We start from the raw sequence: 23,423 nt of genomic DNA on the forward strand, positions 1-23,423 counted from the left end.
AGTAAAACAAAACAACCAAAAAACAGACATAAAGCGCATGTGCAGACCATCTACAGGCAAAGTATGTGTCTGGATCGCTGGAGAGCTATCCGTGAGGACGGGTGGGGGGGGGGGGGTTGTCCTCCGATTGCCCCCATTTGAATATAGGCCCATTGTGAATCAGTCGTCCTGCGTCAGATCGGAGACGGAGCGGACTGACTGCCTTGGCCAGGTTAGTGAATCTAGGCCATAGTGTCGTGACATAAACTGAGAAAAATGGATGCGGACCCCCATCTCTTCTGCGGCCCCTTCCCCTGCTTTAAGGACCCTTATTGGGCCCAATGCACTTGGAGCAGAACACTGGCGTCTCCCCAATTCCAGGGTCCATCTCGTGCCAGCATTCAGTTCATTGGTGTTAGGGGCCTTTTTACTAAACTGGCTTTTCTCTAACATATAACATTTCTTCTCCTGTTTACATCCCCTCTTTTCATATGCTCTTGTAAACTCTCTCTCCCCTCTCTTCCTATTTTTTTAAGCTTTGTAAACCGTGTCGAGCTCCGCTTCTGTGGAGATGATGCGGTATATAAACTTACGGCTTAGTTTAGTTTAGATAGGCTTAGCACATTCTAACATCGGCCTTAATGTTCACTGTGGACCAGATTTTGTGACAGAGATCTGTAAAAAGTTAAGGCAACAAAAGCCAAGGGATTTACCCCTAGATCTCCTGGGGCGCTGAATCCCACCACCTTTCCATAACACCCAGATCCGTGTGCTGAAGATCTAGAGGGGCACAACGAACAAACTACCTTGTCCCGTTGCGCGAGCCCAGGAGTTGTCACCCAGCAACGGCAAGGCGCGCGCAGCGACTGCACTGCACACGCGCCGGGCCCACCAGCCTTCCCGCCCGGCGTCGGAGAGGAACTGACGTCGGCCCCGAACTTCCTCTCCGACGTCAGACTTGGCGTCGGGCGGGAAAGCTTGGTGGGCCCGGCGCATGTGCAGTGCAGCCAGTCAGTCAGTGGCTGCGCGCGCTTTGCTGTTGGTGCTGAGGAAAGCGGGCTGCGGAGAGGAAAAAGTTGGACTCATGGAGGGACAGAGAGGGATGTTGGTTGGGGAATGGAATGAGTTCTGGAGGAGAGGAAGGAAGAAAGAAAGAAAGGGGATAGAGAGAAAGACAAAAAGGGGACAGGGAGAGTGAAAGAAAGAAGTGCAACCAGAGACTCATGAAATCACCAGACAACTAGGGTAGGAAAAATGATTTTATTTTCAATTTAGTGATCAAAATGAGTCCATTTTGAGAATTTATATTTGCTGTCTATATTTTGCACTATGGAGCAACCCAAAAGCCAGAGCAGGCAGCAGGGGGAGGGGCTGGGGCGGGGCTGAAAATTAGTAGATGTCACCTTAGGCCAGTGGTCTCAACTCACTGCCCAGGGGCCACATGCGGCCCGCCAGGTACTATTTTGAGGCCCTCGGTATGTCTATCATAATCACAAAAGTAAAATATAACAGTTTCTTGATCATATGTCTCTTTAGCTATAAATGACAATATTATTATTAAGACTTAGTCAAAAGGAAAGATTTATAAACTAAAAAGAGTTTTACCTCATGCAAAATTGTCATTTTTTTAATAAGACATTAACTATTTTTTTCTGCGGCCCTCCAAGTACCTACAAATCCAAAATGTGGCCCCGCAAAGGGTTTGAGTTTGAGATCACTGCCTTAGGCGTAATCAAAAGTGTGCCTAAGTCTGAGAGGTTTGACGTTTTTGTGCAAGACGTCCACAAACCCAGTAGGAAAAATGTCCATTTTCAAAACTGCCAAATGTCTGTCTTTCATTTTTGAAAATGAGCTAGGTATACGTTTTGGTCCTCAGGACGTCTACCTTTTCTTGCCCATTTTCAAAAATAAAAATATCCACATGAAAAACATACAAAAGCAAGTTTTGTAGACGTACCTTGTCTGCTCACGGCAGAATGAATCCCCATCAGCTGAGCCATTTTCAGGAATTCCTGGCAGCTCAGCATTCCTTACCAATCTGGAGATTTTATCAGTCCCAGTCACTGTAATGTACATGATTTATAATTTAGAAATTATGAAAGTGAGTAGAGAGCCTTCATGAACAATTAATGAAAGCCAGACAATAAGATAAAATCACATATTTTGTGGGAGTAGCTTCTGCTAATTAAATCAGCATGTGAAATCAGTGTGCAGTTCAGTAGAACAATATTTTCTTTATGACGACTTGGCAGATAATTGTTGCATTGTCCAGTTTGACTGATCTTGGTGATCTCTCAGTCAAAACAGTTCCATCAAATATACATTTAGCAGATTTGAATCATCTATTGCATTTGAGCTGTATCTCATTAGACATGTTTCTTTTTTTCCACTAATGATGTTTTGAAAAGGCAGTGTTTGTTCTCTAAAACCTTGGCTAGAAGTGCTCGAAGCCAGTCCGTAAGTCTGGCGCCTGAGCCAATCAAAGTAGTAGCCAATCAGGGACTTCTTAAGGCTCAGCCCTAAGGAAGTCCATTATTGGCTCAGGCGCCCCAGGCCCCTCCCAATGGGGCAGGGCCTAAGGCCTCAGAGTCATCGCTGGAGTCATTGGAGCAGGAGGGGTTGAGCATCCCTCCTGGTCCGTTAAAGGTACAGGGAGGGGGGATGGCAAGGGGGCTTGGAATGGGTAGGGGGTGTAGAGGGGATGGCAGGAGGGAGTTGGCATCTCTTCTGCAGTTTGTTTATGGGTGGGTGGGCCCGCAGCCCAGCCCAGCAACATGACTTAATTTAGAAACAGGAAGGGAGGTGGGCCCGGCCAGACAACATCAGGGGGGTAACATAGCAACCCTCCTGCCATTTGTGGGGCATTGGCGTGGGAGGGGTGCATCGCGGGGGGGATTTACGTGGGGGGGGGGCATTGCAACTTTTTTTTTTTTTACTTTTGAGTCAGGCAGGGAGCCCGTGGTTTTAACCCACTTTAATCAGCAGGTTAAAACCACGGGCTCCCTTTGGGAAAGGCAGGAGAGATTCGGGGTGAGAGTGGGAGAGTCGGGGCAGACAGATTCGGGGCACAGCTTTGGGGCAGCAGAGAGCAGGCTGCGGTGCCCGATCTCTCTTACCTGCTTGCTGGACTCTCCTGCTCTCTGCCACCATTCTCCGCAGTGCAGGCCCGCTTTAAAACTTCGGGCTTGCACTGCAAGGGAACATCGGCAGAGAGCAGGAGATTCCGGGAGCAGGCAAGAGAGATCTGGGGTGAGCCCTGACAGCAGTGACAGGAGGCTGCTTCTCCTATCACTACTGTCAGGGTGTGCACATGAGCGGGGATCGCTCTGGCCGTGGTTAGGGGGTGTGCTAACAATCGTCTCCATTTGCATGCAGGCCTTTACCGAATCAATCGGCTGGCATGTAATAGGAAACAGATTGTGCACGGTTTGGAGGTTTAGTGAATCCTGCCCTTAGAGAATAGTGTGGAAATGAAGTACAATGAGCTCATTAATATTAGAATGTGCACTCCGAGCAATGCACAAAATGAAGTGTTGACCTTTAACATTCCAAAATTACCAGCAGGTCTGGAGGTGCCGGTAGCATTAAAGCATATACCAGCAGGTCTGGGGCAGCTGATTGCATGAGAGGTGGAAGTAAAAAAAAAAAAAGGGATACATAGGGTTGGAGGCACAATAAAATCATATATATACTGTATATCTTTCTGTATGCTATGCATGTGCTAAAAACGCATCTCAGGCACATTTGTTAAAGGCGTGTTTCAGGCACATTAATTAAAATTGTATACTGGCAGTACTGGGGCTGGCAATTGCAAGGTATAAGTTTATAAAAAATTATATTTGTGTGGTTTACTGGTAGTTCCCTGTCCCCTAATGATACTTATGATATGCGCCTATGATGTGCTACAATAAGGCAAGTCTATTATTTGCGTGCCTACAATGTAGCTTTTTCTGGTGCAAGCACATATTTATCCCAGGACAAGCAGGCAGCATATTCTTGACTGATGGGTGACGGCACCGACGGAGCCCCGGTACGGACAATTTTAGAGTGATTGCACTCTAAGAACTTGGAAAGTTCTAGTAGGCCGCACCGCACACGCGCGAGTGCCTTCCCGCCCGACAGAGGCGCGCGGTCCCCAGTTTCTTAGTTTCCGCGGAGCTAAGAAGACGCGTTTTTCAACGGCTGTTGAAATTTTTTCTCCTTGCCTTCCCACTCGCGTAAACCCTTTTGGCTCTATTGCCTTTTTTCTTTCATTTCATTTTTGTAAAAAAAAAAAAAAAAACCTTATATTTTTTCTTCAATTTGGTTTTTTCCCCGGCGGGGCCTACTGCCACCATCGAGGCCTCGGCCTTCGATTTGGCGGAAGCCGTTTTTACTTTCATGCCCCCTCAACCAGGTTTTAAAAAGTGCCAGCGGTGTGCTCGGCCTATCTCTCTCACGGACCCGCACAACTGGTGCCTACAGTGTTTGGGTCCTGAGCATCAGGCTTCCACCTGCACCCGCTGTGCCACGTTAAAAAAACGGACTTTGAAAAATCGCCAGATACAACAGCGATTACTTTTCGGTGCCGATATGTCCGATCCCGTTCCATCGACACCGGCATCGGCACCTTCACATTCGGCACCTACTTCTTCGACGCCGCACGATACCACACCGGCGTCGCACCCAGGTAAGCCGGCTAAGAAGCCTTCCCCGCTGGAGCGTCCTCCGGTCTCTATTGCAGCGAGCCCAGTCCTGCCGACCGTGAAACGCCAGCGGAAGCGCTCCGCCCCGATTGAAGTAAGTCCCTCAACCTCGGGCTCTTCATCTTCAGGGCGTCGAGCGGCACCACAGGTACCGCAAAAGAAAAAGGCGGTACCGGTGCCCTCTTTGGATGAGCGCATTGCCGCCGTCCTCCAAGTGCAGCTAAAGGAGCAGTTACAACAACTCCTTCCTGCCCTATTGGCACCGAACCTTCCGGTGCCGGTCCGGTCTGAACCACCGGTACCGGTAGTAGACCAACCTCTATTATCTGTAGCATCCGCTTCGGTACCGGTCCACTCGGCCTCATCGATATCGATGCCTGTTCTTGCTCCGGAGCCGAGAGCCCAGCATCAGTCGGTACAGACTTCGGCACCGGTACAACCGATAACATCTCCTGGTACCGTATCGATGAGGTCGGGTAAGTCGGTGCGCAAATCCCGGCACTTGGAACCATCCACCCCAGAGTCCCGGGGCCGTAGTTCCCATATCAGGGACCCTGATCTGTGGGGTGACTCTGAAGAGCCCTTTCTGTCTGAAGGCGAATGTTCCTCAGATGAGGATGAGCCTGCTGTACCTGACCCATCCTCTCAACAGGAATCCACATCTTTCACTGCTTTTTTGAAAGACATGTGTAACTCTCTGTCCATTCCTTTGGAGGCTGAATCTAAAAAGTCTAAAGCCTTTTTAGATGCCCTTGACTTTGACCAGCCTCCAAAGGAATTTTTGAAACTCCCTCTTCATGACATCTTGAGGGAAACTTTCTATAAAAACCTGGAGACTCCTTTAACTGTTCCAGGAGCTCCCCGCAAATTGGATTCATTATACAAAGTAATCCCTATTCCTGGGTTTGATAAGCCACAGCTTCCCCATGAATCTCTGCTTGTGGAATCTATGCTTAAAAAGTCTGCGGGGACTAGTGTATATGCTTCTGTCCCTCCTGGCAGAGAAGGTAAAGCCATGGACAAATTCGGTAAGCGATTATACCAGAATGCTATGCTCGCTAACAGATCTGGTAATTATGCTTTTCATTTTTCTTTTTATCTCAAGCATCTCCTTACCACCATGGCTTCATTTGAAAAGTACCTTCCTCAGCGCAAACAGCAAGCTTTTCATCACTGCTCATCTTCTCTGTTTCAACTACGTAAGTTCATGGTTCGGTCAATTTATGACACTTTCGAACTTACCTCCAGGGCAACTGCAATGTCTGTGGCCATGCGTCGCCTTGCCTGGCTGAGAGTATCCGAGCTTGATGTTAATCATCAAGATCGGTTAGCCAATGCCCCATGTCTGGGGGATGAGCTCTTTGGTGAATCCATGGACTCGACCACTCAAAAGCTCTCTGCCCACGAAACATGCTGGGATACCCTGCTCAAGACCAAGAAAAAGCCTCCTCAGACTCGGCCTTTCAGACAGCAGTTGGCTTATCAACGACGCTATGCAGCTCGCCCATTGCCAGCAGCTCCCCAGCAACCCAGGCGTCAACGTCAGCAGCAACGTCAGCCTCCCAGACCACAGCAGCAGCAACCTGTGAAGCCACCTCCACAACAAAAATCGACACAGCCCTTTTGACTGCATTCTCCAAAGCATAGCCAAGGTTCCAAGTTCTACCCACCTACCTCAACCTATAGGTGGTCGTCTCTCTCTTTTCCTCAGCCGGTGGGAAGTTATCACTTCGGACCAATGGGTCCTCAACATCATCCACCACGGCTACTCTCTCAACTTTCAGACCCTTCCAGCTCAAAGCCTACCAAAAGAGTCTGCTTTGAACACTCCTCAGTCTGCCCTCCTTCTTCAGGAGGTTCAATCCCTCCTCCTTCTAAACGCTATAGAGGAAGTTCCTCTAGATCAGCAGGGACAGGGATTCTACTCCCGTTACTTTCTAGTTCCCAAAAAAACAGGAGATCTCAGACCAATCCTAGATCTTCGCGATCTCAACAAATGTTTAGTCAAGGAAAAATTCAAGATGCTTTCTCTGGCCACTCTTTACCCTCTTCTCAACCTAGGTGACTGGCTATGCTCCCTCGATCTCAAAGAAGCATACACTCACATACCGGTCAATCTGACCTCCAGACAGTATCTCCGCTTCATGATCAATCGCTGTCATTATCAATACAAGGTGCTACCATTCGGTCTTGCCTCCTCTCCAAGGGTGTTCACCAAATGTCTCATTGTGGTGGCTGCCTTTCTACGCTCTCACCACCTTCAAGTCTTTCCTTATCTGGACGATTGGTTAATCAAGGCCAATTCATCTCAAACAGTACTCCTGGCCACCAACCAAACCATCCTGTTTCTACAGCTTCTGGGTTTCGAGATCAATCTACCCAAATCTCATCTCATCCCCACTCAGAGACTTCAATTCATTGGAGCGGTACTAGACACAGTCCTCATGAGAGCATTCCTGCCATCCAACCGTCTTCAAACTCTTCAATCTCTATGTCAGCAGGTGCTTCCACAACGTTCCATCTCTGCCAAGCAAATGATGATACTCTTGGGTCACATGGCCTCCACAGTTCATGTCACACCCCTCGCACGTCTTCACCTGCGCACTCCTCAATGGACCCTTGCTACCCAGTGGTCCCAAGCGACGGATCCTTGCTCACGACACATATCTGTGACATCATCTCTTTGTCAATCTCTACAATGGAGGTTGATATCCTCAAATCTCTCCAGAGGTCTTCTGTTTCATCTACCTCCTCATCAACTTGTCATTACCACCGACGCCTCCCCTTATGCCTGGGGAGCTCATTTGAACGAATTCCAAACTCAAGGGCTTTGGACAGCCCAGGAAATGAAACATCACATCAATTTCCTCGAACTCAGAGTGATGTTTTATGCCCTCAAAGCCTTCCAGCATCTTCTCTTTCCTCAGGTCCTCCTGCTGTGCACAGACAATCAAGTTGCGATGTACTACATCAACAAGCAGGGTGGGACAGGCTCTCGCCTCTTGTGCCAGGAAGCCCAGAAGATTTGGGCTTGGGCCACAGATCACCAACTATTCCTGAAAGCTATCTACATTCAGGGAGAACAGAATTCCTTAGCGGACAAGCTCAGCAGAATTCTCCAACCTCACGAGTGGACACTCGATCCTGTAACTCTACAGTCCATCTTCGCTCAGTGGGGCACTCCTCAGATAGACCTCTTTGCAGCTCCTCACAATCACCAGCTGCCCCTATTCTGCTCCAGACTCTACTCTCCTCACCGTCTGGCAGCGGACGCTTTTCTTCTGGATTGGTCCAATCTGTTCCTGTATGCTTTCCCTCCTCTGCCGCTCATGTTACGAACCTTGTTCAAGCTCAAGAGGGAACGAGCCACCATGATTCTGATTGCTCCACGGTGGCCCAGACAACATTGGTTCTCCCTTCTACTTCAACTCAGTTCCAGAGAACCCTTTCTGCTTCCACTATTTCCTTCTCTGCTTACGCAGCATCAAGAGACCCTTCTGCATCCCAACCTCCAGTCTCTACACCTGACAGCTTGGTATCTCTCGGGCTGACTTCATATGATTCTCTTCTGTCTCAGCCCGTTCGTTCTATTCTGGATGCTTCCAGGAAACCAGCCACTCTGCAATGTTATCATCAGAAGTGGACACGGTTTTCTTCTTGGTGTCTTCATCATCATGATCCCACGTCCCTTGCAGTGGAGACATTGTTGGATTATCTACTTTCTCTGTCTGACTCTGGCCTCAAATCTACATCCATCAGAGTCCATCTTAGTGCTATTGCTGCTTTTCATGAGCCAGTCCATGGAAAACTTCTTTCAGCTCATCCCCTGGTCGCCAGATTCATGCGAGGTCTTTTCAATGTAAAACCACCTCTTAAAGCACCTCCTGTGATCTGGGATCTTAATGTGGTTCTCTCCGCTTTAATGAAGCCTCCATTTGAACCTTTGGCTACTGCCACTTTCAAGTTTCTTACTTGGAAGGTACTTTTCCTTATTGCGCTCACCTCTGCCAGGAGGTTCAGTGAGCTCCATGCACTAGTTTCTGACCCACCTTTCACAGTCTTTCATCATGATAAGGTAGTTCTACGTACACATCCAAAGTTTCTCCCTAAGGTTGTCTCTGAATTCCATCTCAACCAATCTATTGTACTACCTGTTTTCTTTCCGAAGCCTCACTCCCATTCTGGAGAACAGGCTCTGCATACTTTGGACTGTAAGAGGGCTCTAGCTTACTATCTAGAGCGTACGAAACCCCACAGATCAGCTCCCCAACTCTTTCTGTCCTTTGATCCGAATAAATTGGGACGTCCTGTTTCTAAATGTACGTTGTCAAATTGGCTTGCAGCGTGCATTTCATTCTGTTATGATCAGACCGGACTGACACTGGAAGGTTCTGTCACGGCCCATAGAGTCCGAGCTATGGCAGCATCTGTAGCTTTCCTCCGTTCCACTCCTATTGAGGAAATCTGCAAGGCTGCCACTTGGTCCTCAGTTCATACTTTTACATCTCATTATTGTCTGGATGCATTCTCCAGACGGGATGGACACTTCGGCCAATCTGTTTTGCAAAATTTATTTTCCTAATGGCCAACCTTCCCTCCATCCCTCTTTTTATTAGCTTGGAGGTCACCCATCAGTCAAGAATATGCTGCCTGCTTGTCCTGGGATAAAGCACAGTTACTTACCGTAACAGGTGTTATCCAGGGACAGCAGGCAGATATTCTTGCATCCCACCTACCTCCCTGGGTTGGCTTCTTAGTTGGCTTATCCTAACTGGGGACCGCGCGCCTCTGTCGGGCGGGAAGGCACTCGCACGTGCGCGGTGCGGCCTACTAGAACTTTCCAAGTTCTTAGAGTGCAATCACTCTAAAATTGTCCGTACCGGGGCTCCGTCGGTGCCGTCACCCATCAGTCAAGAATATCTGCCTGCTGTCCCTGGATAACACCTGTTACGGTAAGTAACTGTGCTTTATGTCTCTTTCCATGAGCTATTCTGCGCATGTGTCAGTCACTTTCTCCATCGACTGATCAGATGGTATTTCTGTGCCTTTTTTTTTAGCAGCAGCAGGGGGGCAGAGAGGGGGGCACTACCGCCTCTGGGTGCCTGTAACTCTCGCTGCGCCACTGATTGCGAGTAATGCTGTTATAATCTTGCACAATAGTTTATGTGGTAAATAGAGTGCTCCAAATAAGTGTTTTTACAGTATAACAATTTTTTATTGATTTTCAGATAGAATACAAACTTACACATTGGGCAAAGCCCCAGACAAGATCAAGTCTCATACAAACTGGAACAATAACCAAGAATAAACAGCATAAATCCCCACCCTGCCCTCCACCCCCACCCAGAACAGGGAGCATCCGCAGTGTGAAACAATAGACTAAACAACATCCAGAGAGAGGACCAAAGCCCACACTATGTAGAGCTGAAGCTTCCCAAATCAGAAAAACTCAGTGATGTACTGCAACCACCATTCCAGTAAAGGCAATCCAATATCCCAGACCCTAACTATATTCCCCCCACCTCAACCCCTCCAAGCCCATTCCAAAACAGTCTCTCAGCATGAAACTCGGTCAACATCGGACTCTGCTAGTCCAAATAATACAAAATTGTAGAATGATAAGCTCCTTTGGAATTAGCCTCTCTGTGGAGCTTTGAAGTGTGGCACAAAGTCAGATACTGTAAAAGCACCATAGCTTTTAATCTCAGTTTTCATTTGATCCATGTGTGTGGAAGCTATTTTGCTCGGAGGTAAAATACGGTCATTTCTTATTTAAATTATATTCTGGCTTAGATACTGTGGGTTCAGCAAAGGGATGCAGTTCTCACTGGCTCACATTCATTCACACAACTAAACTTGAGTTTTCAGTTTTGGCCAAAAGGTTTTCGATTGTTACGGTGGCATTTTCAGTTTCGGGTCGTCCTCTATAACAAAAGCACATTTCAAGTATTATTAAGATTTATCCTTCACCTCTTTGAATAAGAACATTCATCCAATGTATGGTACGGCGGTTTTTGTAGATAGTACAGCAGGTGCAGTGCATAATGAAGGGCCCCCTTTACAAAGCTGCGGTACCAATGCTGATGTGGTAAATGTACTGAAGCCTATCCAGTTTCTATGGGTTTTGGTGCCTTTATCTGTGGCTTTGTAAAAAGGGGCTCTAAGCTGAACATTTATAGTGATGAATGAAGTAATGAGTAGCAGTATAAACAAGGGTCTAGACTTAGACTTCAATAGGTATATAGTAAAGTTCCATGAAAAAATATCAAAGTGGAAACAGCAACAATTCTCCCTTTCTATTCCCTCCCTCCTATGTCCCAAGTTAGTGCCCTCTTCCTCCCTTCCGTGTCTCATGTTCGTGCCCCCTCCCTACTTTCTGTGTCCCGAGTTTGTGCCCCCTCCCTGCCTTCTAGCCTTTGCCCCAAATCGTGCCCCTCCCATGTCCCAATGCACTCCTTTTCCCCCCTCCTTTCTCCCTTTGTCCCAGATTATGTCCCCTTGCTCGTTCCAGGGCCACACTCGCTTCCTTCAGAGCCATCGAGCTGGGCTACTCCTTCCTGGCACTTGTTACAGGGACAAACAGCAGCTCTTACACGCTGCACGTGAATGTCCCACAAGCCTTCTCTCTGACATCAGCTCTGACATCGGAGGGAAGTCTTCTGGGTTGGCTTCGGTGGAAGAGGGCGAGCAGGAAGGAGGGCATGGGATCCCTGGCAGTGGTCATTAAGGAGGAAGGGGGGCAGGAGACCAGCACAGTGCCGCGTACCCCCAACAAGCAGCTCACGTACCCCTAAGGGTAAGTGTACCACATGTTGAGAAACTCTGCTCTAGTTTATGAAATAAGGACCACATGGCTAATTTAATTCAGCAAAACAGACATCAGGAGAGACAAAATAGCTGCAGTGGCTCTAATTTGGTGAGTCTTTATGGGGTGGCAGAAGCAGCCATTTGATCATTACAGAACTGGATGTAGGATGTCAACCAGTTTGCTGGAGCTATTTTGGTGACTGGTTTTCCAATTCTATTAGAGTCAAAGGAGGTATTTGAGGCAAGCAGCATGCCAGATTTTAAGAAAAGATGGGATTGGCATGTGGGATCTCTTCATGGAGGTAGTTAGGGGGTGGGCCATTAGTGTGGGCAGACTAGATGGGCCGTGGCCCTTTTCTGCCGTCATGTTCTATGTTTCTATGTTTCTACTGCACATGAGGGTACATTTACAGCCTATAATATGGAGCAGTTTTTTGCATGGATTTTTATGAGATTTATAGCAGAATGTAGCAAGCACTGTGTCCTCATTGATATGAACATAAGAACAATCATTTCAAATGAAAAAAACATTTGCTATTCCCCACCTTCTGTACTTTTCCTTTTCCCTTCCTTTTTCTTTTTTTAATATAATGTACTCCCTTCCCTCCTACCCTCTTGTTTCATATCAGTTGACCAGTTTTTATAATTTTTTACATAGTTTTAAATCTTTTATAACCAAATTAACTGCAAACCGTTTAGATATGTTTGATAGAGAGTATATCAAGAAACTAAGGGCTCCTTAGACACTAACGCCAGATTTAAGCTGGTAGCGTGGGTTTAGCGCGCATAGCAATTCTGCGCACTAAAAATGCTATTGCAGCTTAGTATAAAGCAGGGGTGTCCAACCCAGTGAAGTATTTTGTGTGGCTCCGGTCGAGGGCGATGCAGTGTTTTCCTTTGCTGCCCCCGGGTGTTTACCGTCTTGCCGGCTCCCTCCTGTGTCTTACTGCAGCGTTTGCACGTTTGTGCGGCCCCAGAAACATTTTTTTTGGCCAATGCGGCCCAGTGAAGCCAAAAGGTTGGACATCCCTGGTGTAAAGAGTCCTAAGAAACTTGAATCTACGACTTCAAAGAACTGTCTTGTTATGGATTAAATTGTGTGTGTAGTTTATAGGTAGAGAATGACACGGTGACAAAATTCATCACCGTTCCCGTCGCCGCGGATAATCGCGGGAAATCATCTTCATTTCATTCTTTAAGGAGAGAGGGAAGAATCAGAGTATGAATGGCCACAACCACTGACCCACAAGCTTTGCTTTGAAGAATACTGGTGTAGAAGGACCGAGGTTGAAATAGACACTAGAAAATGACATGAGATTATTTCCCGCGGTTATTTAAATATCAGCAGCATTGGGAAAACAACTGCTTTTACACCTAAGCAGCAGCGGGTCCATCCGCAACCACCAAGAACCCACAGACCCGAACCTGCCAGGAATGTGAGATCCGCCCCCCCCTACAATTCGATAAGAAGATCAACTGTTTTTACACCTAAGCAGCAATAGGACCAGCCGCCACTACCGGGAACCCTTTGCCACGATCCAGCCAGACATATAAGATCTTCCCCCAGCATTCCATTGGATAGATCAATCTACCTGCTTTTAAATATCAGCAGCAGTGGGAGAACAACTGCTTTTACACCTAAGCAGCATTGGGACCAACCGCAACTACCAAGAGCCCATAGACCAGATCATGACAGGAGTGTGAGCTCCACACCTCCTGCAGTCCGCTAGGAAGATCAACTGCTTTAACACCTAAGTAGCAGCAAGACCAGCTGCCTATAATAGGAGCCCTTGCCCCGATCCAACCAGGCATGTGAGCTCCTCCCCCTATATCCCGTTTAAGAGATCAATCTACCTGCTTTAAATATCAGCAGCAGTAGAAAAACAACTGCTTTTACATACAAGCAGCAGCGAGACCTACCGCAACCACCAAGAGCCCACAGACCCGATCCTGCCAGGAGTGTGAACTCCTCCCCCTGCAGTCCATTGGAGAGATCAATCTGCCTGCTTTTAAATATCAGCAGCAGTGGAGATCAACTGCTTTTACACCTAAGCAGCAACGAGACCAGCCACAACCACCGAGAGCACACAGACCCGATCCTACCAAGAGTGTGAACTCTTCCCCCCATGCAATCCGCTAAGAAGATCAACTGTCGGCTCCGGGCGGCTTTCCCGCAGAGGAGAAAATCCTGCATTCACCGTGGGCCTCATCTGGGGCAGCCTCCTTGGAGCGGCTGGGGCACGGGCAGTGTGTCTGGGAGGGAATGCATGGATGGGAGAACATCGCAGGGGAGGAGACATAGGCATCCTGGGACTGTCTGCCAAGTCTCTTCCCTGAAGAAGCCCTTTCTGGAAACGTCAATCGCTCCTCCTAAACTTACTTGCTCCACTTCATCACTGACGCTGAAACCGTAGATTGAAGACAAAGTTTTATTTTATTTTTCTTTCCAGCTTATGATTTATCTTTAATCTTATCTATTGTTTTGCCTTTTGTCTTTGTTTTGTTCTATTTCTATCATTTAAATTTCTCCAGAATTCTACTGTTCAACGGCTCCCCCTTCTGCTTCTATTCCTTTCTCTCCTCTCTTCTACCTTCCAAAGTATTTAGATCAATGCTGTCTTGTTAAAATGTTTATTTTATTTTTATTTTTCCTCTAACTCTACTTTTCACTTCTCTATTACCCTCCAGGTACTTTAGTTAGATTGTGAGCCTTCGGGACAGTAAGGGAATTTTTCAAGTACCTTTCTTATTTCTAATCTTAATGTATATTTTCTGTAAACCGCTTAGAACCTAACGGATGTAGCGGTATATAAGAAATAAATTACATTACATTACATTACATTATTCGCGGGGACGGGAACAGTGATTAATTTTGTCACCGTGTCATTCTCTATTTATAGGTTCCTAGTTCTTGTAAAGGTAACAGCTACTAGACAGAACATTTTCCATTTAAGTTTTGTTGGGTTTTTTTGTAATCATCTTTATTTTTTTTTTTTTCAAATTCTTTATTCATTTTCATATCTCATAACAAGTAATGGCAACTTCCTAAGGGAAGCTTATGCAAGATTAAGATCTCATCATATGGGAGGTTCTGCAAAAGAGGTTTGACAAGAAGTCTTTCCATGAAATGTGAGATGATGCAACACTGAGAACCTATACAATGACAAATACACTCATTCTGCACCAGGACTAGCTTGCTGTACACACTATAACTAAATCAGTTTCTTATATCATGTTTTAACTGTATAAACAACTTGCTTTCAGTTTAGCCTCATAATAACATAAGAACTGCCGCTGCTTGGTCAGACCAGTGGTCCATCATGCCCAGCAGTCTGCTCACACGGCGGCCCTCTGGTCAAAGACCAGCGCCCTAACTGAGACTAGCCCTACCTGAGTACGTTCCGGTTCAGCAGGAACTTGTCTAACTTTGTCTTGAATCCCAAACGGACTATACCACTTGTCTTGTCCCCATCTAATATCTGCATTAGCGCCATATCCTTGTTATGTGAATGTTCTGATGTATGCGTGTGTAACAGATTCGGGGGGAAACCCCTGAGTTTAAACGGCACTCTTGAGAATATAAACTCAAAAAATAAACAATTAAAAATAGTGATAAAGAAGGGACTAAATTTATCATGGCATGAATAGCAGATGTGAAAAGTCATCAAAGTTTTTGCCATGCAGAATCAGTTTGATCAATCAGTCAATGACACCCATTCGGTGTTCTTGTATCAACCATACGGGCTTATGGTATTCAATTCGAAAATCCATCTCAGTTCTTTTAAATTCAACATTAAAAATTTTTTTTTTTAATTACCCTACTGCAACTGCATCAGTAACGCACCACTAATATCCTGTAACGTATGGCCTATACATGATGAACCAAAGGGGCAGTGTCATTTTGTGTGTTTACTCTGGATTTATGCTCATTCAGCCGAATCCTGACAGATCGCACGGTCGTAAATAACATCTGCACCTATAGCAGTAACCATGAATCTGAAGATGGCAATAAAAAAAGAGCTAAACTTGCTATCATATCCTGCCCTTAATTTATGCATTTTTTTATTTTATTTTATATTTGTGGAATAGAAAGCATTTACTATGTTACTATGTTATGGTAAAGGTTTCTACCATGGCCCAGAGCACTAAATGCCCTGACAGTGCTCCGATGCTCATAGAATCCCCTACAAGCGTCGGAGCATACAAGTTTCAAGTTTATTTATATTTTGATATACTGACTATTAGTCTAGGCGACGTCCCGGGCCACAGTAGAAACCTCTTCCACGGCTTGGTAAAAGAGGGCTAAATGTATATTGCTGTTCCATGTTCATAGCCACAGGTCCAATACTTTGGAATGGATTGCCATCTAATTAGTGAGTACTGTAAAAGTATGCAGAATTTAAAAGAGACTTACAAACTTTTTTTTATTTCAACAGGCCTTTGGAAATTAGTTTCAGTGACAAACTGATTATAATGAAGGAACAAGATGCAACTTTGAAAGCAGGAAAACTAGTGAGTCAGTTTAGGATATGTTTGTCAATTTATTTTAATTGGCTTGGGTATTATTTGTTTTTCATTTCATTTGGTATGTGGCTTTGTACACCATCATTGAGTATTTGGGATTGTGTGGTTAATTAATATTGAAAACAAGAGGTAGCAGGTTTTGCATACAGTCTAAAGTCCAGTCTTCACAAATTTCAGAGCGACTTGAAGCCACTGAATAAAAGTATTGTGCAATGATCCATTTATCTGGGAGTTATTCAGCCACAATCTTGCTCCAGTGCACTGAATTTCTCAATGAAGATCTCTCAGAATATTCAACAAGTGTGCCACACTGGAACAGTTTAGGAACGGGAGCCAAACCGTCAAGTAATCAGTGTAAAGAAATATACTTAATGTGCAGCGGCAGCTATGAAGCAAGTAGAGTGTTAGGAATTATTAGGAAAGGAATGGAAAACAAAACTGAGAATGTTATAATGCCTTTATATCTCTCCATGGTGTGACAACACCTCAAATCCTGTGTGCATTTCTTGTCACCGCGTCTCAAAAAAGATATAGCAGAATTAGAAAAGGTTCAGAGAAAGGCAATGAAAATGATAAAGGGGGATAGATTGACTTCCTTATGAGAAAAGGCTAAAGCAGCTAAGGCTCTTCAGCTTGAAGAAAAAAATGGCTGAGGGGAGATTTGACAGAGGATGGGGTAACAGTGGTTAGTGTGGCTGGGTTTAAAAAAAAAGGGTTTGGACAAGTTCCTGGAGGAAATGTCCATAGGCTGCTATGGAGATAGACATGGGGGATACAACTGCTTGCCCTGGATCAGTAGCATGGAATGTTGGTACTATTTGGGTTTCTGCCAGGCACTTGTGACCTGGATTGGCCACTCTTGGAAACTGGGCTACATGTACCATTGCCCTAACCCAGTATGGATATTCTTAAGTGCTTATGTAAAATACAGAGTGGAATGGAATGGGTAGAGATGAATTGCTTGTTTACTCTTTCCAAAAATCAAAAAAATTAAAAAACTAGGGGGCAGTAGCATAGCGAGGGTAGGAAGCATTCACAGTGGTGGTGCTCCCTGCACCCTCCTCTCTGCCTCCCCCGCTCCTTCTGTGCCCCAGCCTTGCCACACCCTCTAAATCAGGTATCTCAAAGTCCCTCCTTGAAGGCCACAATCCAGTCGGGTTTTCAAGATTTCCCCAATGAATATGCACTGAAAGCAGTGCGTGCACATAGATCTCATGCATATTCATTGGGGGAAATCCTGAAAACCCGACTGGATTGCGGCCCTCGAGGAGGGACTTTGAAACCCCTGCTCTAAATCTTTGCCTGCACGAGCAGCTTCTCCAGCCTGAAAATTGTATGTAATATTGTCTCTTTTTATACTTTAATAAAATAAGTTCAGTATAAAATCATCACTATTCGAGGATTGTGTGGATGGGATCTGACAGTTTGCAGGGTGGGGACGGGTACCGAGCTCACAGGGACAGAGACTGAGCTCACAGGGACGGGGACTGAGCTCAAAGGGACAGGGCGGGAACGGTGATAAATTTTTTCCCCGTGCCATTCTCTATTAGGGTGCACAGGATGTTGAAGATATAAACGCTGGAGATAACATGTGTGCCAAAGACAGCAGAAAATAGCATTAAAAAATAATAAACTGTTGTTTCCTGCCATGCTCAGAGAAACAGCAGATGGAAAACCATTGCGTTAATGCTGGAAAACTTTATGCCAGCTCAGAGCTCGTGTGGGTTATTTGAAGAGAAGATTTCTCAAAGAAGGATCTTCTTTTCTAAAGTCCATAAGATCTAAAACGTTGTCAGAAAAAAAAATATTATCATCCCCTTTGGAGACAAACTGGTCTTTGTGGCAGTACGTCACAAAATTTGCCTCCTTGAGGCAAACGTGGCCATGAAATCTCACTGAATAATGTCTCTCCATCGTTCTCAACCTCTAGCTTTAAAAATAAAAAAAGCTGCTTGCGGATTTCTGTTTTCTGTACACGAAGCTCCTTGCTTACCTCCCGATGCTCGACACTAAGAGCAGTGAAAATATATATGGTATATCTCTCTCCAAAAGCGGAAGGAATAGAGTGTAGCGACAGCAAAGACAAAGAACCACTCAAAACAAATCAATAATTCAAAATAAATAATTAGGATGCTATTAGTGGTGAGCATCGGGAAGTTTATTTTCCCCTTTACTACAGCACCAAAGCTGAACATCGGCCCACAAGTTACACACACTGATCATATTGTATAACCTGTAGGTGCAAAAGAGAGTTTTCCCAGAAAGAAAAGAACATCTAGAAAGGATGGAGAGGAGGATATTTATTCTTTCGCCCTGTTCAAAAGTGTGCTAGCGTTTTTTAAGCGCACGCTAATCCCGCGCTACGCGCCAAAAACTAACACCAGCTCAATGGAGGCGTTAGCATAGTTTAGTAAAAGGAGCCCGTCCTCTCTCAGCCGCTAACTGGAAAGGCAGTTTTCAGCCTCGCTAGCCAAAAATCGACCGCCTGCTCAAAAGGAGGTGGGAGCGGGTAGCGTGTGTGGCAATTTAAGCGTGCGCTATTCCATGCGTTAAGGCCCTAGCAGCCCTTAGTTATGTGTCTTGACCCTTCCCTGGTTTTATTTTTATTAGAATTGTATTTATGTCAATCGCTGTCAACCGCTTCCCTCCTTCCTTCCATATATTAATGTATTAGTAGTGAATGTTATGTTTGTTGGTTTTTAAAATTTTATTCAATTTTTGAACTTATGTAAATCGCATTGGATTTAGACTATGCGAAGTAATCAAAGAAATGAAATAAACTTGAAACCTGAGAAATTTTTTTTTTTTTTTTTTTTGCATTCTGAAACTCAACTTTTAACTTTCTTATCCAGCTATTCTCAGAGTGGACATGGTCGGTGTCACTTATGGAACGTGTGTTGGGTCGAGCTTCTGTATTAGAGGATGACCCGGTATACAAAGATAAGGATTAGATTAGAAAATCGTTTCAAGTGGCCTGGTCTTGGCCCCCAGAAAGGCAGATGACTATTTTGGCACTTGAGGCAATGCAACAGTTCTTTGCAAAAATCATGTCTATCCTGGGCCCAGCGTCTCATAAATCTCACAGGCCTGCAAAGACACTTCAGTGGCAGCCCAGCCCAGCTCTAGTACTGGGACAGCGTGCTAGATGCAAAGGGGGCGGTGCTACAGCTGGCGAGGGGGTGGAGTCAGCCGGGGAAGGAAATGGGGCGGGGCACGAGCCAGCGGGGCGGGGCGCGCGGCTGCTTTTCCCCGGGAAGCTCGAGGGCACCGCTCGTCTCCTCCCGAGAAGTCCAGTTGGGCAGCTGCTCCGATCCGGAGCCGGGGCTCCCTTCCTGCGGGTGAGTTGAGCCCCTTTCTCCCTTTTGGGGGCGCGGGTTGGTGTTGGGATCGTTGCGGGGGCTCCTTGAAGCTGCTCCGGGCCACCCTGGGCCGGTCCTGCAGCCCGCTGGGCGAGGATGGGCGTCGCGATCCGCCTCTGGCTGCTTACCTGCTGCTTTCGCGCAGCCAGAGGTGGAGGGTTTGGGCAGCCTTTGCACTTCCTGCTCCGGTGTGAAAAGTTCTGCCAGGGGTTGCAATGGCGAGGGCGAACAAGGAAGTCACCCGGCCTCTGGAGCTCCTTTTCTCAGCTCCCCCCTGGCTTGTGCTTTGCAAAAACAAATGTACTGCTTGCATAAATTGAGGCTTGCTTGGGCTGGAGCAAACTATGGGAAACACTTCATGCTTGGAATCACAAATTACTACTTCATATCCTATGTGATATCTCCAATAATTAGACAGATATCACATGGGACACTTCAGTACGGATTTGTGATGACATTAACTTGTGTCATGAGTTTTCTTGCGATTGTTTTCACTTTTGAGAACTTTGACACTTTTGCTTGTGCTCCAGTTACCATTTCTTTGGGGGGGGTTCCCTTTCCCTTCCCCTTCCCCTTCCCTGGTGGATGGATGGGTGACTCAATCCTGTTACCACCAGTCGCTGATTTTTTTTTTTATACTGCTACACGGTTGTAAATAAAATGTCACCACCTTTCATTCTCGGTTCCCCAGTCTTGATCACGTCCCTTCCCTTCACGCTCCATACCTCAGCCCTTGTTCTCAGATAACCCCAGGTAGTTTCATGATAGTTCTGGTACCCGTCATGACTTTCCACTGAATACTTTCATGGGCTTTGTAGCTGAGGACCAGCTGTAAAGAAAAGCAATGCTAAGTGCAAGTTTAACCAATGTCAGAAAGCTTGTCAGATGTAAAAAAAAATTGTATGTAGGGCCTTCCGTATTTGTAGGTTTTTCTGCTCGCTGAAATAAAACCCTAGAAATAATAATAACTTTATTTTTGTATAACGCCACACCAATACGTTCCAGGCGGTTCACTACAAAAAGATACTGAACAATCCATGAATCTTGTACATGTATTATTATGATTGTTTTATATAATGTGCAATGCAGATAATCAGGATAAGAATTTATCAAACAAATAGCTTTTCAGTACTTTTTCTAAAAGAATAGTAAGATTGAGCTTGAGGGATTAAGGTACTCCACCAGGGGTTCATTTTACTGGCCTGGAGAGTAAATGTTGGATGCAGAAATCTTTTATAGCGACAGGATTTTGGTGATGGAAATGCAAAACAATAGGCCTCCCACCAAATCTTTTCTTCCACTGGCTTCTGTAGTGGAGGGAGGAATTTCTCTGGGGGTGGGGGCAAAGTTTATTAAATTACCCAACAGAATGCTCAAGTGGAGGGGACCAGCACACAACAGTTGTAGGCAGGAGAAGGGGAACTGCAAATGTGCATAAGTTTGTAAACTATTGCATTGGATAGATGGGTCAGCTTCTCTGTACAAACAAATCGATGTGCATTTTAAAATCGAATACAATTCCTAGTTAGTTTAAGACGTAGACTTTGGATCCAGTCCAGGGAATCAAAGGACATATAGAAACGTGGATTATATTGTAAAACACTTCGTAGCACTACGGAACTTGGTAAGAACTAGAGAATGACACGGGGAACAAATTTGTCCCCGTCGGAACTCAATTTCCCCGCGAGTTGTATCGCTGTCCTTGTCCCATTCAAGTAAGCTCTGCCTTAACCACACAAGCCTTGTACACAGATGATTTTAAAGTGTTTGAGGTTTGTGTAGATGAGGACGGAGCTTGCGGGAATGGTTGCAGGGACAGGAAAAGAATTGGCGGGAATGGGGGAAATATATGTCCTCTTGTCATTCTCTGCTTTTAGTTAACTTGACTTGTTTTTCCATTATGACAAAGGTGTACTGATCATGAACTTTTTTTGCTCACCTTTTAACACATTTGAGTTATATTTTCTCTTTCTTTGCGTTGGGGAGTTAGCAGCACCCCAGTGATAATAAGGTGACTTCTTAATGTTTTGCAATATGGAAAAGTCCAATTAATCAGAGAGGTGATTAACAATTATTCTTTACATCTGCATCATATCAAAGTTTTAGGAAACTATTAAAGACTGGATTGGCCACCGTGAGAACCGGCTACTGGGCTTGATGGACCATCGGTCTGACCCAGTAAGGCTATTCTTAAGTTCTTATTCTGTGTTGTAGCAGTATTACTTTTGTTAAACCGCAGAGATTTGTAGCAATATTGTAGCTTTGTGTGACTTCTTTGGTAAAGTAACTGTACTATTGTAATTTTAGTGACTTGTTAGCAGTTGAATCATTGTTAAGCTGCTCACGGTGCTACTATTGTAGTCAGTCGTGGACAAAGAAGGTTGAATTGATCAATTAGAGCAGTGAATCGCAAACTGTGTGCCGTGGTGAGATTACAGGTGTGCCGCCAGGACACATCACATATACAGAGTGTCGCCTCCGGCGTTGGTGCCTCTCCTCCTCCACACGAATCTTGTCTCATTTTCTCCGAACTCGGGGCCGTGTCTGGAAGGAATCTGAGCATGTCTGGACGTCGACATGTTGATGATGTGCGCGTATGTCCCCACATGCTCGGAGACCCTCCAGACATGGCTCCCAAACTCAGGGAAAATGAGATGAGGTTCATAGGAACATAAGAATTGCCGCTGCTGGGTCAGACCAGTGGTCCATCGTGCAGCAATCCGCTCACGCGGCGGCCTTCTGGTCAAAGACCAGCACCCTATCTGAGACCAGTCCTACCAGTGTACCTCCTTGTTCATTATGAACTTGTCTAACTTTGTCTTGAATCCCTGGAGGGTGTTTTCCCCTAGGACAGACTCCAGAAGAGCGTTCATATGGGGCTGGAGTGGAATGGGGAGGGGTTGTGGGTGTGCCACAGAAAAACATTTGCTCCGTTAGTGTGCCAGAGCAAAAAAAAAAGGTTTGTGGGGCACTGAGTTAGAGGGATGTGAGAATCTGAAAACAATAAGGGCTCCTTTTACAAAGCTGCAGTAGAGATTTCTTCCGTGGGCCAGTGAGGTAAATGCTCTGTGGCTCATAAGCCAGCATAAGAGCCTAACAGAACACAGGGATAATGGGAGGGGGGGGAAGAAGGGGTGGAATTTTGGGCAGCCCAAGTTTAGTTAATTGATCAAGCCTGAGCCCTGATTTGTAGATAGTGTAGGATATAAAGGATTTTAAACAGAGAGCTGATTTATATTCTTAGAAACTATCTGCATTAATCTCTTGCTGAAAATTACTGGATATTTGAATTTGCCATGTGGTTCTGCTGCACAGGCAGGTACGGATAGTCAGTACTGTAGTGCTGCCCGATTAGCCAATTTAAATTGATTCACTTTGGTGAATCTATTCATTCGATGGAAAAAAAAACCACACTCGCCAATTCAGTAATCAAACCCCCCCCCCCCCCAGTGAGAACTGACATACCTCCAGACCTCCTAAAGGAGCAGCAACGGCGGCGGTGATGGTGGATGACCAAAAAAGGTAGCATTTCGAACAGGAAGCTTGCGGCCTGCCCCGTCACTGATGATGCAGCAGAGGGAAGCCCTGGTGAAGCAAGCCACAAGCTGACTATTCACAGTACTGGCTCTGCCAGCTGGCTTCTGCTGCTTTGGGAGGCCTGGAAGTATATCAGATCTTGGGGGGGAAGTCGTGGGGGGCTGATGCACAGGGGGATGGGTGGGATGGAAGTAAGGCTACTGCTGAGGAGGGTGGGAGGGGAGGAAAAATTGTTGGACGTGGGGTGGAGAAGAGGAAGGGAGAGATGCATCAAAGAGGTGGAAAGGGGGGAGGGGGAGAAATCCTGCATCTGGTGGAGGAGAGGGAAAGATGGTACATGGGGAGAGAGAAAGAAATGTTGCACATGATAATGGAGGGGAGGAATAGAGAGATGCTTCATGGAGGACTTGGACCCAGGACATAAGGCAGGGAGAGAGGGTAGACTTTGGGGAAAGAAGCAGAAATGTTGGATATGGCCAGTGGAAGGTTCAAAAAAATGTTATTTCCTATATTTGTGTTTACAGTATGAGGT

General features: G+C 45.8%; 1 protein-coding gene across 4 annotated transcripts in view; it reads left to right on the plus strand.

The window, feature by feature from the left end:
• The first annotated feature begins 19,223 nt into the window (after nucleotides 1-19,223).
• PRKCD (protein kinase C delta) overlaps nucleotides 19,224-23,423 on the plus strand; it is a 185,230-nt gene continuing 181,030 nt past the window's right edge. For 2 of the 4 annotated variants that reach the window (XM_033926560.1, XM_033926559.1), the window contains exon 1: nucleotides 19,226-19,333. The gene's annotated coding sequence lies outside the window, so the exon portion shown is untranslated. Of the gene's footprint in view, nucleotides 19,334-23,423 lie in introns of all 4 variants that reach the window. The other 2 variants (XM_033926562.1, XM_033926561.1) reach the window with 2 other exon arrangements.

This window comes from Geotrypetes seraphini, chromosome 17 (genome assembly GCF_902459505.1).
Source record: "Geotrypetes seraphini chromosome 17, aGeoSer1.1, whole genome shotgun sequence".
Lineage (NCBI taxonomy): Eukaryota > Metazoa > Chordata > Amphibia > Gymnophiona > Dermophiidae > Geotrypetes > Geotrypetes seraphini.